The following is a 24858-nucleotide window of genomic DNA, read 5'->3' as shown; positions in this document are numbered from 1 at the left end:
CAATGTATAGGAGGCCATATTGGGTGCAGTGGATGCAGTAAATGATGTGTGTGGAGGTGCAGCTGAATTTCTGATGGATATGGAAGGATCCCTTCGGGCCTTGGAGGGAAGTGAGGGGGGAAGTGTGGGCGCAAGTTTTGCATTTCTTGCGGTTGCAGGGGAAGGTCCCAGGAGTGGCGGTTGGGTTGGTGGGGGGTGTGGATCTGACGAGGGAGTTGCGGAGGGAGTGGTCTCTCCGGAACGCTGATAGGTGTGGGGAGGAATATATATCCTTGGTGGTGGGGTCTGTTTGGAGGTGGCGGAAATGACGAAGGATGATACGATGTATCTGGAGGTTGGTGGGGTGGTAGGTGAGGACCAGTGGGGTTCTGTCCTGGTGGCGATTAGAGGGTCGGAGTTCAAGAGCGGAGGAACGGGAAGTGGAGGAGATGTGGTGGAGAGCATCGTCAATCATGTCTGAGGGGAAATTGCGGTCTTTGAAGAAGGCGGCCATCTGGGTTGTCAATGCAACACCACACAACTGAAAGGGAAAGACCATCTCCAGTAAGAACGAATCTTATAATTGACCATTGACATTCAATGTTATTATCATCCTGGGGATTACCATTGACCAAAAACTGATCTGGACTGGATCAGTCTTGACCCTATTGAATGACAGGAGCAGGGATCGAGGGGCTAATTGGCCTTCTCCTTTTCCAATATTTTATGGTCTTGTAAATACTGTGGCTACAAGAGCAGGTCAGCAAAGAATCTAGCAATGAGTAACTCAATCCCTAATTCCCCAAAGCCTGTCCAGCATCTACAAGGCATGTCAAGAGTGTGATGGTTTACTTCCCAAATACCTGGATGGGTGCGGCTCCAACAACATCAACAACTTGACACCATCCAGGACAAAACAGGAAACTAGGACAACAATAGATAATAATTGCTGGCTTAACGAATGACTTGTACATTCCATGAATGAATATACCAAAAAATTCAGTGTTGATATGAGTTACAAACATCTAAATTAGGAGCAGGAATATGCCATTTGGTCTTCCTTCCAGCTTTCTCTGCCATACAATAAGCTCATGGCTGAGCCAATTGTGTCTCAACTCACTTTCTGTCTATCCCTTACTCTATGATTCCCTGGTTAATTGAAAGTTAGATCATATGCTGCAAACTCAGTAGCACTTTACAAAAAAGCTGGAATGCCACTTTCTTCACTGGAAGAGCTTTTTATTTGTGATCAGATTCCCATTGGGTATCTGCAGGTCCAAACCTCAGTTTATCCAGTGATGTGCTCTTCCTTTTTGTTGGCAAAGGGCAGAGATGTTAATCTTCTTTCTTTTTGTAAACTTAAAAGCCTCCCACTGCCCCAGCCTCTTCTTGCCAAATGAGGTCCAAGCAGTCAGCTACAAGTAGAATGAACACGATGCAATTTCAGACTTAAGCAAGATGGTATGTTCAGCAAATTGCCTAAGGAATGTAAATGCAAAATATTGCAAATGATAGAAATCTGAAATAAAAACAGAAAATGCTGAAATTGATCAGCAAGAATGACAGGATTGGTAGGAGGAGGGGGTGGAGTTGGAAGTGGTGGGTGGTTTGCTGGAGAAGTAATGGTGCAGCAGTAATGTCACTGGACACATAATCCAGAGGTCCAGGTTAATGCTCTGGGGAAAGTAGCTCAAATCCCACCGCCGCAGCTGGTAGAACTTTAATTAAAAATCTGGAATATAAAGCCAGTCTCAGCAATAATGATGATGACAACCCATCTGTCATCCTTATCCAGTCTACATGTGGATCCAGACCCACAGCAATGTGGTTGATATGGCCGAGCAACACTCAGTTCATGGGCAATTGGGATGGACAAGAAATGCTGGTCTTGACTATGACACTTGCTTCACATGACAGATTGCAAAACAAAACTGTGGTGAGAGGAACCAAGTTAACGTTGCAAGTATATCGCCTTTCTGATGAACTCGACACACTGCCTGGCCTCTGTGTAACCTTTCCAGCAAACTCTTGTTTTTCTCTCTCCTCAGCCACAACTAGATCTGCTGAATATTTACAGCACTTTCTGTTTTTACATAAAGAATCCTCCAATTTATTGCTACTCATAAATTTCTGTCATGTCCAAACAAAATGTTTATTTGCAATTGAAATGGCCACTGCTCCAGTCCCTTTGAAAAAGGATACAAAATGCTGCTTTCTTTTGCTTTTGTTTCTGTGCTGACACTAAGAGCTTCACTTCCACCATATATGTTGCTGAAGCTTTGTCAGTCTTTTTGAGAAATAAATGTTTTTGATGATGTAAATTGTGACTTAATGTCACTTGAAAATTGTGTACCATTGTCTTGAGTGGAGCTCTGCTCAGAAACATAGTTATGAAATTCAGGGAGTGCTCTGAATGCTGCCAGGTCTAATAGTCCTGAAAGGACCCTTGAATTTTTCTGGTGAAAATTATCTCAGGTTGAAGTGATGGATTGTCTCTTTAAAGGTTGTGTTTGTTGTTATAAATGGATGCAGATAATTATTTGTGTGCTAGAGTAGCACAATAACATATGAGGAGTAATCCTCCTTAGAGATAAGAAAAATTCCCACTTCCTTCTGTAAGGTGAGCTGTAGAGGCTGTATAGCGATGTAAACATCCTCCACTAAGGCAGGAGAACCAAGCTGATCAACATAGATGTGAGCATTATGATAGACCTATGAACCCTGTCTGATTTAGAGGCACTTTCATGTCAGCTTAAATTTTCTTGATGTTTTCTGTCAGCACCACTGCATCACATTTGTTGCATCTTCTCTCAAATTAGTTATTGAATAACCACCTAAATAAGCTTCTAAATAACTGCTGCTGGATTAGGTCAGGCATACATTGCAGTACAAACATTCATCCAATGATATACAATACCTTGAAAACTTCAATCCCAAGAGACCTTATTATTGTGTAGCCTATTCATTGTTTGCAGTTGTATATTAAATCTGCATTTGCATATTTGAGACATATTTTACAATAGCCAGTGCCAAAACAACATCGACTGCAACAGTTTGTAACTGATTTGTTCTCAGAAACTGTGTGTTACTAGTAAGGTCACATTTATTGCACATTCTCAGGAGCCCTGAGAGACTGACAGTGAATCTTCTCATTGAACCATTACAGTCCTCCCACAGTGCTGTTAGTTAGTGAGTTCTGCAATACGGGCCAACTGATGAGGGAGGGTTTATTGTCATCCCGGGTTTATTATCATCCCGTCATATCAGTTTAATCTTATTTCTTAACTCTGGTGGCTTTTGGCCACAATATACTTTCAATGCAGAATTTCTCTTATATGGCTGCAAACATCCATCTTTATCCATTTCTTCATGGGTGGGGACATTGCTAGCAAGGGGAGTTTTTGTTACCAATTCCTAATTGCCCTGTAGAAATTGGGGAAGAGTTAATTTCTGGAACCATGGGTATCCACCCACAGTACCGTTAAGAAGGGAATTCCAGGATTTTAACCCAGCATCAAAGAAGGAAAACGGGAATCTTCTTGAATTTTTTGAGGATGTAACTATGAAGTTGGACGAGGGAAATCCAGTAGATGTAGTGTACCTGGACTTTCAGAAAGCTTTTGATAAAGTCCCACACAGGAGGTTAGTCAGTAAAATTAGGGTGCATGGTATTGGGGGCAAAGTACTAGATTGGATTGAAAAATGGTTGGCTAATAGGAAACAAAGGGTAGTGATAAACGGCTCCATTTCGGAATGGCAGGCAGTGACCAGTGGGGTACCGCAGGGATCCGTGCTGGGACCACAGCTTTTTACAATATATGTTAATGATATAGAAGATGGTATCAGCAATAACATTAGCAAATTCGCTGATGATACAAAGCTGGGTGGCAGGGTGAAAAGTGATGAGGATGTTAGGAGATTACAGGGTGACCTGGACAAGTTAGGTGAGTGGGCAGATGCATGGCAGATGCAGTTTAATGTGGATAAATGTATGGTTATCCACTTTGGTAGCAAGAACAGGAAGGCAGACTACTACCTCAATGGAATCAATTTATGTAAAGGGGCAGTACAGAGAGATCTGGGTGTTCTTGTACACCAGTCAATGAAGGCCAGCATGCAGGTACAGCAGGTAGTGAAGAAGGCTAATAGCATGCTGGCCTTCATAACAAGGGGAATTGAGTATAGAAGCAAAGAGGCGCTTCTGCAGCTGTACAGGGCCCTGGTGAGACCACACCTGGAGTACTGTGTGCAGTTCTGGTCTCCAAATTTGAGAAAAGACATTCTGGCTATTGAGGGAGTGCAGCGTAGGTTCACGAGGTCAATTCCTGGAATGGCAGGATTACCGTACACTGAAAGACTGAAGTGACTGGGCTTGTATACCCTTGAGTTTCGAAGATTGAGAGGGGATCTGATTGAGACGTATAAGATTATGAAAGGATTGGACACTCTGGCAGTAGGAAACATATTTCCACTGATGGGTGAGTGCCGAACCAGAGGACACAGCTTAAAAATACGGGGTAGACCATTTAGGACAGAGCTCAGGAGAAACTTCTTCACCCAGAGAGTGGTGGCTGTGTGGAATGCTCTGCCACAGGGGGCAGTGGAGGTCCACTCTCTGGATTCATTTAAGAAGGAGTTGGATAGAGCTCTCAAAGATAGTGGAATCAAGGGTTATGGAGATAAGGCAGGAATAGGATACTGATTAGGAATGATCAGCCATGATTATATTGAATGGCGGTGCAGGCTCGAAGGGCTGAATGGCCTACTCCTGCACCTCTTGTCTATTGTCTATTGTCTATTGGTATACTTTCAAGTCAGGATGTTGTGTGACATGAAAGGCCATTTGCAGCTGATGGTGTTCCCATGAATTTGCTGCCCTTGTCCTTCTAGATAGTAGACGTAATGAGTTTGGCAAGTGTTGTCAAAGAAGTCCTAGTGAGTTGCTACAGTGTATTGTGTAGATATTGCACATTGTTGTCATGGTGCACTTGAATAAACTAATATCCTAATGTTAGTTCAGGCTTATTAAAGTAGGATTTGTCCACTAATGTATGAAATAAGGCTCACCATTGCTTATTTTACAAGTGATGCAATACATTAGAAGCTGTGATTTATAAGTGTGTTGGGTTTTTAAGGTTGCTTTTAAGTATATGATCTTCTTGAGGTTATTCAAATAGGAAGTAGTGCAATTTTGTATTTTTTGCAATAAACCATCCCATGCATCATACACCCCACTGGTTGACTGACAGCTGCACGATCCGTTTTATTTTATTTCATTGCTTCAGTTGTCGTGAGAAATTTACAACTCTTGTCGAAGGGAGGAGGTGGGTCTTGCATGTCAAGCATTGCTTTCTCCATGGCATTGTTCCCTAGTGATACTTCAGCAGTGTTTTGTAGCTTGAGCAGCTTTTCTTCGGAAGGTTGGTGTGGGCAGGCGAATGAGTTTGCAGAGTTTGTCACCCACTCTGGAAACAAAGTCACCTGCCATTATTAGTTTAAATGCTCATATGTGTTGCATTAAACAATTCATGTTGGCTCGCTAATGGCTATCTCACCAAGCTAGCATACTGTTTAAATGACAGCGAATGCTAATACACTGCAGCACCTGAATAAAGAGGCTCTGTGGGATCCAAAGGCAGTGCATATTACTATATTGCACATATTTGTCAAATGAAGATATTAAAAGGTCATTAGTCTCTCCATAAGAGGCTTTTTAAAAAAGGCTTAATTCTTGGAACAGTCAGGGGCAGCCTTATTCAAATAATCTGTTCCCATACACCCATTAATTCAGTTGCTGTGGTAAACTGATGCATCCATTGCCTCTCCCATGGTGGAATGTGCACTCCCTCTCCTATAGTGGATTTAGGCACTAACCTCTTATGGTGGGTATGAGCATTGACTCTCCTATGGTGGGTATGGGCATTGACTCTCCTATGGTGGATATAGACACTAACTGTCTATAGTGGGTATGGGCATTGACTCTCCTATGGTGGATATAGGCACTAACCTCCTATAGTGAGTACAGGCATTGACTGTCTTGTGGTGGATATAGGCACTAAGCTCCTATAGTGGGTACAGGCATTGACTGCCCTATGGTGGATATAGGCACTAACCTGCTATGGTGGGTATTGGCATTGACCCTCCCATAGTCGATGCAGGCATTAGCTTCCTATAGTGGATATGGGTACTAACTCTCCTAGTATGGATGCAGGCACTAGCCTCCTATGGTCGATATGGACACTGGCTCTCCTGTCATGGATATGGACACTGCTTCTCCTATAATTGATATTGGCACTGCCTCTCTGATGGTGGGTGTGTATACTGCCTGTCCTAAGTTGGATTTGGAAACTGCATCTCGTATTGTGTGAACCAGGCTTTTGCTTAAATTCAAATTTGTTTTTAATTATGAGGGCATGTTGCATAGATATGGTTTATATTTCCTTGAAGGAAAAAGGCTGAAGGGTGATTTAATCGAAATGTAGAAATGATTTGGTTGTAGTTGTCCCGGTGAGGGATACAAGTGCAGGGAATGAAATGTTTATGTTTGTGCTTAGGAGTGCCTTTATCCTAACCCATTCAGTAAAACTGACTGGACAATTCAACAATTTGCAATATTAACATCAGCTTTCTGCTGCTAGTTTAACTCAGACCATCTTAAACTTGCACGACAATCATTGAATCCCTACAATAGTCAAGCAGGCTTTCGAGTCAACACCGATCATCTGAAGAGCATCCTACCCAGATCCACTCCAACCTTATAACCCTATATTTCCCATAGGTAACGCACCTACCCTGCACATCCCAGAACACTATGAGCAATTTAGCATGGCCAATTCACACATCTTTGGACTGTGGAAGGAAACTGGAGCACCATGGAAATCCACACAGACATGGGAAGAATGTGTAAATATCAGAGGAGAAAGTGAGGTCTGCAGATGCTGGAGATCAAAGTTGAAACTTTATTGCTGGAACAGCACAGCAGGTCAGGCAGCATCCAGGGAACAGGAGATTCGACGTTTCGGGCACAGGCCCTTCTTCATTCCTGAAGAAGGGCCTGTGCCCGAAACGTCGAATCTCCTGTACCCTGGATGCTGCCTGACCTGCTGTGCTGTTCCAGCAATAAAGTTTCAACTGTGTAAATATCAGCCCAAGGCTAGAATTGCATCCTGGTCCCTGGCACTGTGAGGCAGCAATGCTAACCACTGAGTCACCAATGTTTGAAGAAAGCAGTAAATTGATATGTTTGAGGAAAGTTGCATTCCACAGTATGACACAGCATAAAATTGCTCAAGTGACGTATGTTGCAAATTGGTCTTGCTTTTCGAGGTAACAAAAGTTTTCCAAAGCTAAAAATAGAAGCAGTCCAGAAAATCAATAGCATCAAAAAACTGAGAGTTGAATCAGGTACCACATCAAAGTATATTGCAGAAAATATAAGTTCATGGTGTGGGATAACATGTCAGAATGGATAGAAAAATGCCTAGCTAACAGGAAACAGAAATTAGACATACTATAGGCATACAAATAACACAAGTCAAATTCAGGTGAATACAATGCAATGAGTGATGTGCCTCAATGGCCAGTGTTGCAACCTCAACATTTTACAATTTATTTAGATGGCTTGGATGAAGAGACTGAGGTATGGTTGTTACATTTTTTGATGATTCAATGAGAAGTAGGAAAGTTCGTTATGAGGAAAAGATGAGAAGGCTCTAAAGGGATGTTGATGGTTAGTAAGTGTACAAAGATCTGACAAATGGAATTTAATGTGGGAAAATGTGAAATTGTCCATTTTTGCAAGAACAAAACAAAAAGAAAGCATGCTATCTAAATGTTGAGAGAATGCAGAACTCTAAGGTGCAGAGGAATCTGGGTTTCCTAGTGCATAAATTGCAAAAGGTTTTTATACGTGCACAGCAAATATTTAGGCAAACTATTAAAATGTTGTCACTTACTGCAAGGAGAATTAAATATGATAGTTGGGATGTTATGCTTCAGTTGTTCAGGACATTTGTGAGAACACATTGGGCATTCCGTGTACAGTATTGGTCTTCTTATTTAACTAAAGTTGTAAATGCATTGGAAGCGGTTCAGAGAAGGTTTACGAGGTCAAAACTGGAAGAAACTAGAACAGGTCATTGTTTAAAAATAAGGTGTCACCCATCTGGTACACAGCTGAAGAGAATCTTTTTTGAACAGTATCATGAATCTTTGGATCTCTCCTCCTCCAAAGGCAATGGAACTAGAATTTTTGTGTGTTTTTAAAGCTGAGGTAAATAGATTCTTGATAAGCAAGAGCAAGTCAAAGGTTTTTGAGGGAAGGTGGGATTGAGGAGAATTCTGATCAGCCATAATCTAATGGCAGAGCAGGCTCAAGGATCCAGGATTATGTGCTGAGCGATGCACTAAAGCTTGGGGCAGCTGCCATCAAGGCACAGTAGGGAAATACCATCGTCTGAGGTCCTTCTGCTGAAGCTGAATAGGGGTCAGCAGTGATTAGACCCTCCTCGTGCTCAAATGCATGTAAGTATAGTCATGTATGCGTAAAAGATGTCTGTTTTTGGATATGTTGGTTTGTTTCCTGTGCAGAACTGAACAGCATTTGTCACTATGTACATGTATACAGATATTATTTATGAATTAAGTATATTTTTGAAATTAAAAAAAAACTCTTGCTCCCAATTTAAATATATTTTCATACCGGGCAACTTTTCATTTTTGAAACATTGCTGTTAGTTTGTAATAGTTATTTTGGTGCTGACTAATATTTACACAATGTTGAGAAGAGAAAGAGTGAAATTCCGTGAACTCTCAGATTGGCTACCATAAGAAGTTGACAGTTCAGAGAGTGACTTTTCTTTAGGAATTCAAATTAATCTGAACAAAAAGCTGTTATAAAAGCCCGCTGGATACACTGATGCAGCCTATATTGCAGTGATTTCAGTTGGCTCTTTCAAACACCTTCATGAGAATGCCCCATGTCTGTACAAAAGAATTTCAATCTGTGCTTCAAGGACCCCGTTCTCCAAACATTTGAACAGTCCTGAGTGATGGATTTTTGAGTCTGTCCCATAAATTCAAAGCAAGCAGTGATATCTGCATGCTGGGGCTGATTTAAAAGCAGGTTGTCATTAAATATATTGTCCCACTGGCAATAAAATTCACCACCACCGCCATCAGCATCAGCACTCCTCAGCACCCCAAACCCTCCCCAACTTGTTTAGCTCTTGTAGCATTGAGGAAAACGCAACAATCCACCTGCTTTGATCAATAAAGGCTCTGTGTAGTTGGATGATTTAGCAAGCCTTCCCCAAGGGTTTGACCAAAAGACGATAAGAATGGTGCTGCGACACTAATCCAGTCGTGCTACCAGAGTCGGTGACATCGAAAGTTTAGCTCTTCACTGTGTTTCTCAGCAGCTCTCTCCTGAACTGTTAAAACACTTCAAAAGGATCGTAAGTCTTCAGAACTACTTCAAAAAACCACAGTTCCTTGTATCAAATTTGGAGCAGCACCCTCATTGATTGTGAAGAAATCCACAGCCAGATTATCAAAGTCAGTATTGGCAATATTGAACCAGGCATGGTAATGTGTATATGGGAAACTATCAGAGAATCGGTGAATCACTGAAAAGGAGATGGCTAGTGCAGGTTCACTACAGACAATCATGGTTTTCCAACTATCACCTATTTTTACAGTAGCTGAAGAAGTTATTGGCATTGGATTTGTATGGCTCAATCTGATGGCTAAAGGATATAGGACAGTTCTGGTGGTTTACTTTCTCCTCAACCATTTTAGCTCGAGCTCGCAGCCTATTTGTTCTCTTTGCTGTCTCAAACACTGGACTGTCACAAAATACTGAGTGGAAAGGATTGTGGACAACAGTGCTACAAGCAAATGTGTATTCACCTGGCAGAAAAGATGTTTAGTGTATTCTCATGATTGGAAATTATACAGATCATAGTATCAGAGTCCTTGAAGTGGGGGATGAACGGCAAGGAAAGGTATATCCTGTGGATTCTTTATTACAGAGGAATGGACAAGCATGGCAAGACATGGGAGATGCATGGCAGAGCAGAGCATACTGTTGTGTGAGAGAACTGTCCTTCACGTAAATCTGTTTTCCTACCAAGTTTGTAAGATGAACTCTTAAAATTCGTGACAGCGTTAGGAGATATTTGTCACAATATGCCCTTGGAATTAAAAGACCACATGTTATATTTGTAGGATTATATTGACATTATATGAAAGGTAGAACACACAAGCTGTCAAAGTCACAAATCCTTCAAATGGTATCTCTTTGGCAGAGAACATGTGTGCGGTCCACAGTACATTGTTTTGATGTCAAGTTCTTTTTAAAAATTGCAATGTTGACCTCAGATTGATTTGATTTGATTTGTATGTAATCTTTGTGAAAAATGTTACATTCTTCAACTGATTTTAGTAAAGTAGAAGCAAATATTGCCCAGTTTTTAGTGATTTCACAGAGTAATGATACATGTTAACTAGGCATCAATGAAAAGGATTTGAACTTTACAACAAAAATGAGGTATTTCAAGCTGTATGCTGCTAAAATGGGCATTTATCTTTCAGATACCAGAGAAGAAAATTTAAATATCACCTACAGTGTGAATGACCAAAATCTAAAGCCAAATTTTTAATGTTGTTTTATGCTAAATAACAAACAATACCAATAATTCAAAGCAAGCAAAGTGAAATAAGAAGCATTTCAACTGGCACAGGAAGATAAGGGAGCTTGAGAATCTGCTCTGTTCTGTTTTGATGTCCTTACCTGTTTGAATACTGAATAAAGTGACATTAAACACAGGCCAATGGAAAGCAACTGTGCTTTGTTTCTCATCTTGTGCAGAAAGCCAGAACTGTCATAAGTCAAGGAAAGTTAAATACCAGACACCTCCGCTGGAAAGCACCTTAGCAACTGACTCCTAAGAAAGCACTTTGAAAAATAATATGACTGTCTTGGAAGCGCACAGACTCCTGTGGTTTTATACACTGCCTGGTACAGATGACAAGTAGCCTACTGAGAGAGTGTTAAGGGCACAATATCAGTTTCTTAGCCGTGCTGGAATGCGTGGCCAATGGAGTTAAGCTTCAAGGCCTACAACTAAATCTCTGACCTATTAACTGTACTGGAGCGGCCCTTTTTTAACCTTAAAAGCAGTTCTTTTGTGCGATGGCCTGCCATGGGTTTATGTGAGAGGTGATAGACAGTGTACTTCAAGCACTGTAATTGTATAAACCAAGAGCCAACAGGGGGCACTGAGCACAGCCCTCAAGGGAGCACAATGCAAGACAGCATGGGCAAGGCCATTTTCTGGAGACACTGTTGCCATGACAACAACACTTCTATCATATCACAGAGAGAAAAATGCAGCCTTTATTACCACCAGGACCTGCCATGGATTTTTTTTTCACCTTTCAGCATCAGTCGGTTCTGTTAAAATGCCTGAATTCAAACTCTGGTAAATTCATTTGGGAAAACAAATTTAAAAGCTCCACATTACTGGAACCTTCCCAGTTCATGCAAATCAAATATGATGTGGACAATGATAAGGCAAAGTGATGGGATCAATCCATCCTGTGCTAGCAATCGATTTTGCAGCAGTTGAGCTTGTAGTGGCAATTGATTCCTGGGCTGTGCAGCCCCTGAAATGCAAGGCGAATTTCTCCTTGCATCAAGTCCAGGTGAAATGATAGGCAGATGCAGTATATTGACACACAGTAACATGATTCACTTGGACAGTTAGTGACTGCACATGTAATCCATTTCCTACTCTGAGCGCCGACTTATTATCTGAAATGTATAAGTTGTCTTCAGGGTAAAATATGATCAGCCAGGGATGCTTTGACGAGCGAGAAAGCAATCAATAAGGAATTGTCTCTTGCAGTTTAGTGGGAAGCAGTGACACCAGTAAAATTAAATAGACAGAAATTAATACTAATGGAAATCAACACTGTGACTCTGTGATACAGTGCTGATTTGGCTCCAAGACCCACAGGTACTTGTCATTTTTACACTGGCCGACGAAAGCATGAATACTGCATTCAGTGGAAATCTGTCTCTTGTCATTTTTACTCATTTGTTTCATTCGTATTTGCTTAACACTTTGGCTGCACTGTGAAAGCACATAGAAAAGTTAGCTAATATTTTCAAATGACACTCCATTCTCTTCTAGGTTGCCGATATTTAACTTGGCTATTTAATGTACAGTATGAAGTATCGCAATGCCTGGCTGATTTCTTTGTGTAATTTCACCAGTTGTGTAAGGCACATACTGACTGTTTACTATACAAAGCAAGGAGAGATGTATTCACTTTCCAATGCGACGTTATCCTGAATAAATTGGGTAGCCAGTTAAAAAGCACTTATTGCGTTTCACATCTTAGAGATGGTATTGAGAAAAATGGACATCTGGGATTAAATAACAGAGGACATGCTTTAATTAAGGGACTCCCATCACTTTATAAGACATTAAAGTGCACCAGGAGCAGACTACGAACACAATTTGAAGCAGGAGATTAAGTGACATATTCTTTTCCATTTTCCTAGCCACCCATTGTCGAGGAAGGAGAAAGTGATTTCTGAAATGTTGGGCGTCTTCATAGGGATACACTACTGGAGATACTCACAAGAAGAGGCTGAAATGGTTTTTTTGTTAAAAAATGGCATTAGCATTGAATTTTTTTCACTCCCAACGTTGTTTATAACAGTGTTCAATTTTTTCAAAGTGGTGTTTTCTCATTTCAATATATGCATATGATCATACACAAAACTTTGTGAGGAGCTAAACCAGGCAGACCTTTTGAGTTCATGAAATTAAGTAGTTATGAGTAAATTATGTAACCTATTAAAAATGTAAAACCAGTCCAAATATTGGAACATAGACACACATGCTGACATACAAAACAAAACAATTTTACCGTTCATACGCAAAAAGAATTCTACGTTCCAAGTCTCAGTTAGTGATCTTGAAGAGTCAATGAGATTGTGGCCAATGTAAACTTGTTATCCTTCTGATCACAATCTCTTTTAAACAGCATTCTATCCTTTTTCAGATCAGGTGATTTCCTATTTAGAAGGTTCTTTTATTCTTATATTCTTTGCTTCTGTGACATATTCCAACTTGTCACAGAGAAAGAATCCAACCTTGAGAAAAAGCTGTTGACAAAGAGAGCTGTGATTATTGTTCTATCTTATGTTACTTTCCTTTGTAACAAACAGAGACGCTTATAGACATACATTTTCACAAGCAAGAGTTTAGAACATGTGGACACTGGCCAATGGTACACAACGGAACTTTGATACCCCTTCACAAATGCTGCCTGACTTGCTGAGCTTTTCCAGCAACTTCTGTTTTTGTTTAAGAAAGGTGTATCAGTTTCCTATTGTCAAAGCTATCAAGATGCCATTGAAAATGAGTCTCTGCTGGATTTCCTTTGTCTCTGTAGATCACTTGGCCCTTGATTATTGCCTTAGGATTTTCTTTACGAGATAGTTCAAGCAATGGCAAGCATGAATTCTGCAGGGGAACTACCCAGACATGTCTCTTGTTAATCAGCATCGGAGGTTTTTAGAAATTTGACCCTCTCGTAGCTCAGGTGACTTCTGCAGACATTTAAAACACAGTATTCTGGCTCATTTAAATATGTTTTCTTTGAAACAAAAGTCCCAGGTATTTAATCAATCAATGGGATTGAAGATTAATAGTCTTGATGTTGCATGCTGTGACATTCTGAAATATAATCAGCTCCTGCATTCACTGCACAAAATGATGAGGAAATGGTATTGAAAAACCAGTTTAGTGGCCCAGAGTTTGTGGTTATAATTACGGCGGAACTGCACCATAATTGATCTGTGAAATGGACAACAATTTATGGCACCTGTGCAGTTAATCATAGAAATCCAGCACTTGCTGTTGCTGATTCCCCAATCCTTCATTGGTTGCATTGTTGAAGTTTTTATAGATAAAAATACTGGAACTCATTTGACCTTTGCAATAATTGACTTGCACTTTTTACAGTATTAGTTCCACTACAGCAATAGAGTATCATTAGTTCTGTAAAAACCCATGTAAGCATTATGTCTTGTTGAATGAGGTGCAACTGGATTTTTAACAGAGTCATACCTTCTGATCGACAGCCTCTCTGGTTGAAAACAAATCTTATTATTGTGGAAAACCAAATGCCTCAGTAATGGTTTCAATGCTCCATAAATTTTATGATAACTTGTTTTTAATGTTAATGGTATTGTACTTTTTAACCTTAATCCTTGTGAATATCACAATCTTTAGTTTGCGCTTTGTAAAATGATTTTGATGTGGAGGATAATCAATGGATTTTTGAAAAAAACTCTGGATTTGCAGTTTGTAAGAATTCTCCAATGTGATTGGTTGCCTATTCTGCTTGATGATATCATATCTGCTAGTCCTTGGAGGTTCCCTATAGCTGACGCTAGCATGAAATGTTGACATTCATAAAGATAAAGTTGTCTCTATCTTGTGGGCAGCTTTCTATAAGGTCAGCATTGATTTCAAAATCCACACCAATAATATGAAGTCAGTTTAGTGAATACACTGTTAATACCTTCAGTCAAAATTCAGCTCCTTTTCCACTCAAAAATAAAGATAAGGGTCTGGAATAAACAACTTTTTACCAAATTCATCTCCGAACGGTGATAACTGTTTTAATGTGCAGTATGTGTGCAACTAATCTATGGTACAGCTGATAGATATCATTTTACTAAGACCAGACATTGGGGAACTGGTTCATGAAGTGTGGAGGTCAGTGGGAGATCTTGTCGAATTCTGATGGACAGCCGATGTATTGCAGCCTCAGACAGGCTGGTTCTGCTATGGGTGGACGGACTCCATGCACAGTGCATTCCCCCCCAATAGGAGGAGCAAAGGCTTACATTCACATATTGCCTTTTTTAACTTCAGGATGTCCCAGAACACTTTACTGCCACTTAAATGCATTCACCTTAATGAATCAAAGGGAGCAATTGCCTGTAAGCACCCATTCCATCCTATTTTTCTTTCATGGGAAATGCATATGTACATACCATTTATTCATCTAGCTTTCAACTATTGAAACTGTATAACTATAAATTATCTAATGCATTCTTCGCCGTTTAATTTGCATGATCATGGTGAAATGTATCCCCACAGAATTTTCAATAATTTGTAATTTAGATTGGATCTACACCTAATTATTTATTGCACTGTCACTCACAGCAAGGATAATAACAACATGCTATTTTTGACAATTGAAACAAGGACTGCCAGAGATTTAAATATTGAGAATACCCCAATTTCTTTAATTTATCCAGTTAATTGGGTCACCAGTTTGGAGATTCAGATCTGTTTGTGCTGGAAACTATTTAGGTTTAGGCAAATTATTAAACTATCATACAGAGGGTTGCATTATTGGAAAGGTTGCCTTTCAGATGAGACGTTAAGTCCAGGTGCCACCTGCCTGTGCTGTCAATGGCCTCAGAGATTGAAGAGGTCACAATGAATGCAACCTCACTCACATGAGTTAAATAAAGCAAAGTGGTGAAAATCTCAGCTTGCCGTCCCTGAATCATCTGAGATTGGTTTTCTAATATATTTCTGATGATCGAACACTGAAATGCTCATGCCATGGAACTACAAAGGGAGGCCCAACAGAAGCATGCTCAAAAGTCAGGAAAAGCTATCTGACAAGACCTGGCGGAAGAAGCTAAGCAGAACTCAATTGTCATATCCCTCAGTAATAGTGGGCTTCTGGAAGTAAATTGGTTTGCACAGATTTCCAACAGGTCTTGGACAATTTCATGAGAAGAGTTAAATATCTTGGCGAAGTATTGGAGTTTTATTACAAAGAATTATGTCACAAAGCTAATCCCATTTTTTTCTAAAAGCTATTCCTTGGCTCAAGGAGACTCTGTCCTTGATTTTTTTCAGACGGAAAATAAACTGGGCAGGACTCCGATCAGTCTGGCTTGATACAGAGATGTAAAAGGTTTTGAGAGGCCTTTTGTTTATATGTAAACAGATAAGACATCAGGCCAAGGTGATCATGTTTTAGAAGTGACCTGTCTAATGAAAGGGGAGCAGTAAGCTCTTTAGCTGAGCTGAGCTGGGCAGTTTAGTTCAATCTTGAACTGAGAAGTTCAACAGGGAGCTGTGTGAAAACTCTCTCTCTTTTCTGCCCTTCAACCTGTGAGCATGTGTTCCATTTATACTGGGTTTTAAAGGGAGTTTGTTGGGACTGTATTCGGAACAGCATAATTAAATCTAGTTGGATAGGTTGAGTTGTGTAGGGGTTCTTTATTCTGTTCTTTGTGTTTCATTGTGTAATTTTGTGAATAAATTTTTGTCTGTTTTAAAATCTAGTGGTCAACCTAGTTATCTTACTCCGGGTAATTTTCACTGTACACTTACCAAAACAAATTGCAAAGTTATGGCCTGGGGCTGCCTCCTTAAGAATGTTTTGAGTGGCCTGGCCTAGTCCATAACAATTAGCAGTTTACTAATAGGCCATTCGGCCTGACTGGTCTATAAAAGTGTTTATGCTACAGGTAAGGCTTTTCACAACTTTATAAATCAATCAAAGCAGTTTTGTATTTCTTTCTCCATGTTTTGTCCAGCTTCCCCTTAATTGCATCTAAGCTAACCACCTCATCTATTCCATGTACTAAGGAGATTGACATCCTGAAGTTTGTTCTTAAGGACCATTTCCATTATTTTGACAGTTATTGTTACAAACCTAATGGGTGTAGTAGTTACCTCCAGGGTGGTTTGTTGCTTTTTTCAGTTAAGTACTGTTACAATCCCCATAGAGACCAATTACCTAAGGAAAAAAGAAACCTCTAAAGACCCCAAATAAAAGGAACCAATGGACAACATTTCACTTTTCAAAACTTTTACTGTAACAGTTAAACCAGTATAAAATAAAGTATGCATTAAGAGATAAATGTGTATCAGATGAAAATGAAGAATTTAATGTTAAATAGACAATTCACCAAAAATACAAATTAGAAATTACAAGCATTTGCATCATCATGCCCAGAAATACGTGGCACTGTTAGTAATCTCATTTCTTTCCACTTCACAGATTTGGTCATCGCATGATAGAATCTCTACAGAGCTGAAAACAGGCCATTCGGCCCTACAAGTCCACACTGACTCTCTGAGTCAGATTCCTGAAGAAGGGCCTGTGCCCGAAACGTCGAATCTCCTGTTCCCTGGATGCTGCCTGACCTGCTGTGCTGTTCCAGCAATAAAGTTTCAACTTTGATCTCCAGCATCTGCAGACCTCACTTTCTCCACACTGACTCTCTGAAGAGCATCCCACCCAGACCCACCCCACTGCCCCATCCCTGTAACCTTGCATTATCCCATGGCTAATCCACCTAACCTACACATCCCTGGACCCTATGGACAATTTAGCATGACCACCCCAACTAACCTGCTCATCTTTTGACTGTGGAAAAAAAATGGAGCCCCCGGAGGAAACCCACGCAGACACAGGGAGAATGTGCAAAATCCACACAGACGGTCACTTGAGGCTGGAAGTGAACCTTGGTCCCTGGCACTGTGAGGCAACAATGCTAACTAATGAACGACCGTGCCACTCCTGGAAGTCCTGTTTGTGGCTTCTATTTCCATTCAGGTGCATGGTGCGCACTATGTCCCCATGAGAGGAAAAGGCACCTGGAGTGAAACCAAGAGTCCACATGGCCCTCTCTCCTCACCATGATGCTGACTGCAAGTCCGAATATAAATCCAACAGACATTGAGTGTGTTGAACCTGGCTGTCCATGGCATTAGCCAACCTCTCCACGCTTCAGGCTCTCTGCCTTTATTCCTGATGAAGGGCTTTTGCCCGAAACGTCGATTTCGCTGCTCGTTGGATGCTGCCTGAATTGCTGTGCTCTTCCAGCACCACTGATCCAGAATCTGGTTTCCAGCATCTGCAGTCATTGTTTTTACCACCCTAACCTATCCATGAAGGCAGCCAGATGTACACAAGCTAGAGGCATCACAGTGCTGATAACATTGATAGCCTCCTCCATCCTTCAATCCTGCTGTTTAACTCTGAAAAACTCACCAGGTGTTCGTGGGCCTCTCTGCATTTTGATGAAATCTCTAATGACCAAGACCAATCTTCTGCCTGAGACTGGACGGGTTTCACTGACCAGAGACTGAACTGGACCAGCTATATAAATACTGTGGCTGCAAGAGCTGATCCAGCGCTGGAAATTCTGTGGAGTGTAATTCACCTCCTGACTCCTGAAGAAGAGCTCATGCCCGAAATGTCGATTCTCCTGCTCCTTGGATGCTGCCTGACCTGCTGCGCTTTTCCAGCAACACATTTTCAGCTCCTTAAAGCTTGTCCACCATCTTCAAGTCAGTAGAGTGATGGAATGCTTTCCACTTCCCTGGATGAATGCAGCTCTAACAACATTCAAGAAGATTGACTCCACTTAGGATAAAGCAGACTGGGTGATTGGCATCCCATTAACCATTAAATATTCACTTCCTCTACCACCAATATTCTATAGCAGCTCTGCATTCCATCAACAGGATGCATTGCAGCAATTCACTTAGCTCAGTTAAATATATAAATTCTATCATCTAAAAAAACAAAGTCAGCATGATTCATGGGAACGCCAATACCTGAAAAGTTCCCTTCCAAGCCACATACCATCTTGACAGTGAACTATATTCCCATTTGTTCATGGTTGCTGGATAATATTTCTGGAACTAATTTCCTCACAGCAATATGGGTGTACACAGACAACACAGAGCGCAGCATTTCAATTGGCTCACTAATATTCCTGAAAGGCAATTAGGGATGAGCAATAAACGGTGACCTATCAGGTTAAGATAGTTTCTTGTTAAAATTTTCTATTGTAGTAATGTCCTGGTGTTGAGATGATCAACGTCCAACAAATACAACAATTTTCCTTTATGCTAGCTATGACTCTGATTAGTGAAGAATTTTCCTTTGTATCTCATCACTACCATTTTGTTAGGGGTCCTCGATTTGATCCACATTTGATTAAAAGCTGCCTTATATGAAAATATAAAAAGTAGGTGCAGGAATAGGTCCTTGAGTATTTTTCACTGGCAATCTTACTCCATTCAAGGTCCCCAGTTACAGTTAATACCTACAAGCTATTCATCCACAAACTCTCTGGCCCTCAGGTCACAATAGTTATGATGGTGTAAATTTTCAGAGTTCTTTTACAACCAACTAAGAGAGAACCTTTGGTTCACATTTTACTCACTTTTGATACAAGTGCTCAATTCTTTAATATCTCTGAACTATTAACACTGCTTTAGATTTATGGACATTGTTGTAGGTCATTTGTACATTACTTCCCCAAGAACTCTTCATTTTTCTTACTGCTAAAAACCTTTCCTAGAGGGTTGTGCCTGCTTGTCCTGGACAGAGCATGCATTCTGTGACCAAGTACTACTGTACCACAAGAGTCAGAAAAATAACCGCTTCAAATTATTTTTATTAACTTCATTTTAAATTAAAAATTTCACCTTCAAAGCAACTCCAGCCAGAATCTAACTTCTCAGAAATAATGTCATAAGCAGAAACTCCAATTGTTTCTCTCTCCAGAACTTTCTTTAGTTTCACTTTGCTTTGAAGGGATACCTCATAAGTAAGAGCTTTATGCTAAGTATAGAGTTCATCACAGTATCGTCTTGCTTGTTACTAATCAATTAGAACTTCCTGTGTTAACATTAATTCCTTCATGATGACCATCAGTACTTCCACTCAATAAATTTCTAATCTCACTCAACATCCTCAGGCACAAGGGTTAGCACCTTAAGATTTATTTAACCCCATGAAAGGTTTCTGTATGTGCTTCTAAGCCAATAGTTACAATTACAATAGGTACTTTAAAGGTTTAACAGCTTTAACACTATTTTTTAGTCCATCTAAATCTTTTTACCGATTGAACTCTTAAGGGAACATCAGAACTGGAACAGGCAATGTAACTGCTTGAGCCTGTTCTGCGATTCAATGTGAATATGCCAGATCTGCAATTTAGATCCATCTTTGATTAATATCCCATAATTCCTTTGGTTAAATCCCTCAATATTAAAGGTTTTAAAAAAATTGTCAGTCTGTTTTAAAGCTGTAAAATTTGAAAAGCTTTTTGTTTTTCTCAACTACAGTTGGTTTCTTTTTAATTTTTTTTTCAAACCTCTGTCTTTTTTTTAGATTCTATTGGGGAGGTTCCTGAAACCTTCCCAATTGTTTTGTACACCTTTCTCCCAACAGGCTTTTGTAGACTTTGATGTTGTTGTGTATTTGTCTTGTATTCTGTCGATAAAAAGGGCAGGTGCACGGCAGGTATAATTTAAGACGGAGACTTTATTTTTGAATATTTGTTTTGTTGTAATGTATACAGCTTTAGCTGTACATAGTTGTTGGTTGGGTAAAGAATCTGACAACTGAAAGAAATCTGAAGCATTGTTGGAATCATTTGATTTGTTTGTTTTGCAAAGACTGCTGGCTCTTGATTGACAGCTTTGAAAAATATTTGAGTGATTTGAATGGCAGTTCTTTCCCCCTGTGGGTTGGTGGTGTCTGATTGATAAACTCTCCAAGTGTGTAATTGGTGAGCAGTTCTTCCTGTTTATTTCTGAACCAATCAGTATGGTTACCTTGACAGAAAGTAGTGATTGAGCCAGTCAGGTAAGTGTGTCAGACCTTCTGCACAAATGTCACTTAGAAGTGTGACCTCCACCTCACCACACTCTACAAGTGTACTTTATAGCTGCAAGGATTTTAATAATGGTCATGAACAGAGCAAGATGAATTTGAGACAGTCCAGATTGGACTAAATATGTTCATGTCTTCAGTTCTGCTGCTGCTGTATAATGGGTCCTTTGGTTTCATAAAAACAATGACACTGAAGACATTTCAGCTTCTTTATGGTAATAAGCAGCTGTTAAGCAATCAGATATGCTATCATGAGCATCATGAAGAGCATTTTTAAGCAATTATTAAATAACATCGAGCAGAATAGATGGCTGATAGAGAGCTGCAAGGTTGTAGGTCAACTAAGTTGATTCTGACAGTATAATAAATAAATGGTACTATGTAACTTTATCGGTCCAGTCTCCAAGTGGGGAGCTTTATGCCCTGGGAGCATATATCAGAAATTTATAAGCACTGCCTATGATTTTCTGACTATGAAACTAGATAATCAGTAAACTTTGATTCACAGACTCCTGAAGTTCTACAACACACTCTAGGCAGACAAAGCTGCCTGCCCAAGTCGAAAACCCAAAGAATGTGTACTCCACTCCCTCCCCTAATCCATGTACGTGTATTTGTGGAGACTACAGCAAACAATATTTAACTCCAATGCTTATTGAGCTACACAAGCCCTTTAATCACAGCAATAATCACAGCAGCTTGTCTTACATTCAGTCACCTCATCTGACTGGAGAACAGTATTCCCACCTTTTTGGCATTGACATTCAAATAAGCATCAGAGCAGAGGGACTGCAGAGGTCTGGGTGGTGGGACTGCCAAATTCAGATGGTCGGGGCATTCTGAAATGCAGGAGGAGTACTCCTGTTCCTGTAACATTCCCGGCTAAGTTACGTTTCTGATGTCGCCTCCATTCTCAAGATGTTATTCAAAACAGTTGTCAGGCCCTTTATTAGCACACTCGAGAGTGAGGTTGCCGGACATCTGAGAAATCTCCCAATCTCAATTTTGGATTGTGTGTTGTTGGGTCTGTGTGAAGCACAGGATATTACTACAAGCCATGACTGAGACTCATTTTACAACACCCAGTTTTTACTTTATAAACTCTCAGTAGAACTTTGGTTTCTTCAGTCGGGTCTTTTTTTGCACATTCTTTCATGTAGCCCTGATTATTAACCACAATTCCAATTTGTGATGGCCAAGAAACTGTGTTCAAAACCGTGAAGGGTTTTGACAGAGGAAGTAAGGAAAAACTAATTCCTATACCAGAGGCATCAACAGAGTTCATAGAATGGAATCCCTACAGCGTGAAAACAGGCCCTTCAAGCCCACACCGAACCTCCAAAGAGTATCCTCTATATTTTGCCTAAACTTACACATCCATGAATGCTATGGGCAATTTAGCATGGCCAATTCACCTAACGGCACATCTTTGGATTGTGGGAGGAAAACCACACAGGCATAGAGCGAACATGCAAACTCCACACAGACAGTCGCCTGAGGCAGGGATCAAATCCAGGCCCCTGCTGCTGTGAGGCCTAAGTGCTAACCATGCCACCCAGATAAATGCAGAAGACACAGGTAAATGCCATTAAAAAACATAGGGAAAGATGACGAGATATTTATTTACACAAAAACATGTTGTAATGTACAATGCATTGTCTGAAAAGATGATGGATAAAAGTGCAATAGAACATTAAAAAGGACATTTTAAAAATATTTGGAAAGGAAACATTTGTAGAGTTTTAGATAAAGAGCGGAGAAATGGGACAAACTGGATAACTCTTTCAAAGAGCTTGCATGGAAACAATGTGCCTAAGTGACCAAGAAATAGGGAGATCATCCAATGAAAAATCTGTATCATTGCAATATAATTAATTGTGAATAGTAAAATTCTTCTCTTCAAATGTGATCATTTACAAGTTGATTTAAAAAAAAGATTGTTTGACCCATTGCAAACATTTTTAATAAACACAATAAGCAGAGTCTTATAGGGCTCTGAGGGACATGGGCTGTGGTGAGGTTTGAGGTGGAATCAGGCAAGAAGCCTGTTCGAGCCATCATGATTTTGGGAGCATCTTGCTGTTTCTTTTATGCTTTCACTCAGCAACAAAGTGAGTTTCTCATTGGGTAGTGGTGATCTGCCAATTGTGGGGATAGATGTCTTATTCATGGCTCACTTCACTTCATTGATATTCACCTTCCTTCTTACCAAAGGTAGCAAACAAGCAAGAGTGACATGGAAATCAGGGTAGATATCTATTTACCTTAGGTCACTACTTGCTCCAAAGGATTTCCATGTTGGACACTGGGCACCAATGTCTAAAGACATGGACCATGGGCACTGGCCACATAAACATCTGACATGTGCCAGCCTCTAAGAATCCTCATGACACATCTCCAAGCCACTGACAGTACACTTCTGTATTTCAATCCTATACCTCAGGCTGCACCTCCAGCATCTACCTTTACAATGCTCAGGGACACACATCCAGCTCAACTTGGCCAGGCTGCACCTCTAGCCTCTTTCCTGTTTTTCCAGTATTCACTCACTCTGATTTACCTGGATGCTCGCAGCATCCCTGCCTTGTCACTTTTAACCCTCAGACAGAGATACCAGGTTCATGTTACTTGAGACTTGCCTTGACATTTAGCACAGAGACCAAGCTGGAAACTTGTCATCAAGAGGCACTGTAAGTTAAGGGCACTTTGACACCAATCCAGATTGACATGGTCAGTCAGCTGCTCAGGTTAGCCAGAATTAAGATGGCCCCTACATGAGGGATGAGGAGCCAAGTGATGGGTAACCCTCAACATGTCTTGGACCTTTCTGCCTTATCATGGGCTGTCTTCCTCCTGGAAAGAGAGACACAGGTATGACAGGAGATGATAGTGGGTGGGCATAGGCTGTTGCAGCTTGAATATGTCCCGAACAAGTGAGTAGGCAGCACACAGAGTGTGCATAGTTGGGGGTTGGGGATAGTGTGTGGGGAAGATATTGTAGGTAATAGTACGAATGCTACAAAATGGGCCTTGGTGGGAGGTGGGTGCAGTAGCAGAGCTAGAGTGAATGTGAGGTTTCAGAGAGAAAATGGTAGCATTTACATTGGCAGGGTAGAGAAGGTCTCTGAAGTGCAACTCAGGACTGACAGTATCTGTCCAAGTGCAGAATAAGCTTTTAAAGATGGTGTGGGTGCAAGCAACATGTTGCTATTTCAATGGATATCCGATGAGTGCTCTGGAAGCGACATGTGATAAGATGGAGATAGAATCAGAGTTTGGGAGAATCAGACATGAGGGATGCCATTGGGGCTGGACAGGATCTAATGAGACATGTTTGGCAAGATGCAGTAAGAAATCCCTCTGAAAAACTCAACACAATTTGCACTCAGTCAAAAAAAGCACAAGCTCTGTCTGTTCAATAAGGAAACGCTTTGATACTAAGATAGTAAAATGTATACACTTTAGTTGTCATGGAGACCTCATATAAATAATACTCCTGTGTCCCTTATTTTTCCACTGTTCATCTTATAAATACTGCATCAAATAGCTGGCAATGAAGTAAAGGACCAACCGAAACATCTCTGAACAGGTAACTGGAATTCATTTTTTATAAGTCTTGGATTTCAAAGTGTACATCTAATGTTCTTATCAACTACAGTTGATACAGAGAGGACAGTTAGTGGACAAGGAATACAGTAATTCTCAATGATGCTTCATTTTGGCCACCAAATTATTCATTATGTGGAAGCTTTATAGTGCAGTGACGTTTGGAATGATAATGCAGAATTTCAGTTTGCTGCAGTTGACTTTCTCTAAGATTTGGTTTGCGTTTTTCCTATTTCACATTGATCCAACAAAAGGTACAAGCTTCGTGAGAAGAGGCGCAATGTCAACAATATGTTCAACATTGTTTCAAACGCAGCACTGACTGATACTGAAATGGTCACAATAATTAAACTTGGTGAAAGTAAATACATTCAATTTCAGATTTAAAAGATTGATAAAATTTAGAGGCTACGTTTATTTTCTTATCTATTTTCTCAGTTGACCATATCTCAGTTGAACATTCATATGGTAATTCCACCTGAAATATACAGTGAAATAAATCTTATGAGTGAAGATAAT

The 24858-nt window shown here is 40.3% G+C and overlaps 1 long non-coding RNA gene across 1 annotated transcript in view; it reads right to left on the bottom strand.

Annotated features, from left to right (window-relative positions):
• Nucleotides 1–24858, bottom strand: part of LOC148146111 (uncharacterized) — a 61094-nt gene that overhangs the window by 17760 nt on the left and 18476 nt on the right. The gene's annotated exons all lie outside the window — the stretch shown is intronic.

Source organism: Chiloscyllium plagiosum, unplaced genomic scaffold, assembly GCF_037043375.1.
Source record: "Chiloscyllium plagiosum isolate Xiang-an unplaced genomic scaffold, Cpla_swu_hap1 HiC_scaffold_21, whole genome shotgun sequence".
In the NCBI taxonomy this organism is placed as follows: domain Eukaryota; kingdom Metazoa; phylum Chordata; class Chondrichthyes; order Orectolobiformes; family Hemiscylliidae; genus Chiloscyllium; species Chiloscyllium plagiosum.
This window is presented reverse-complemented; position numbering and strand designations above follow the sequence as displayed.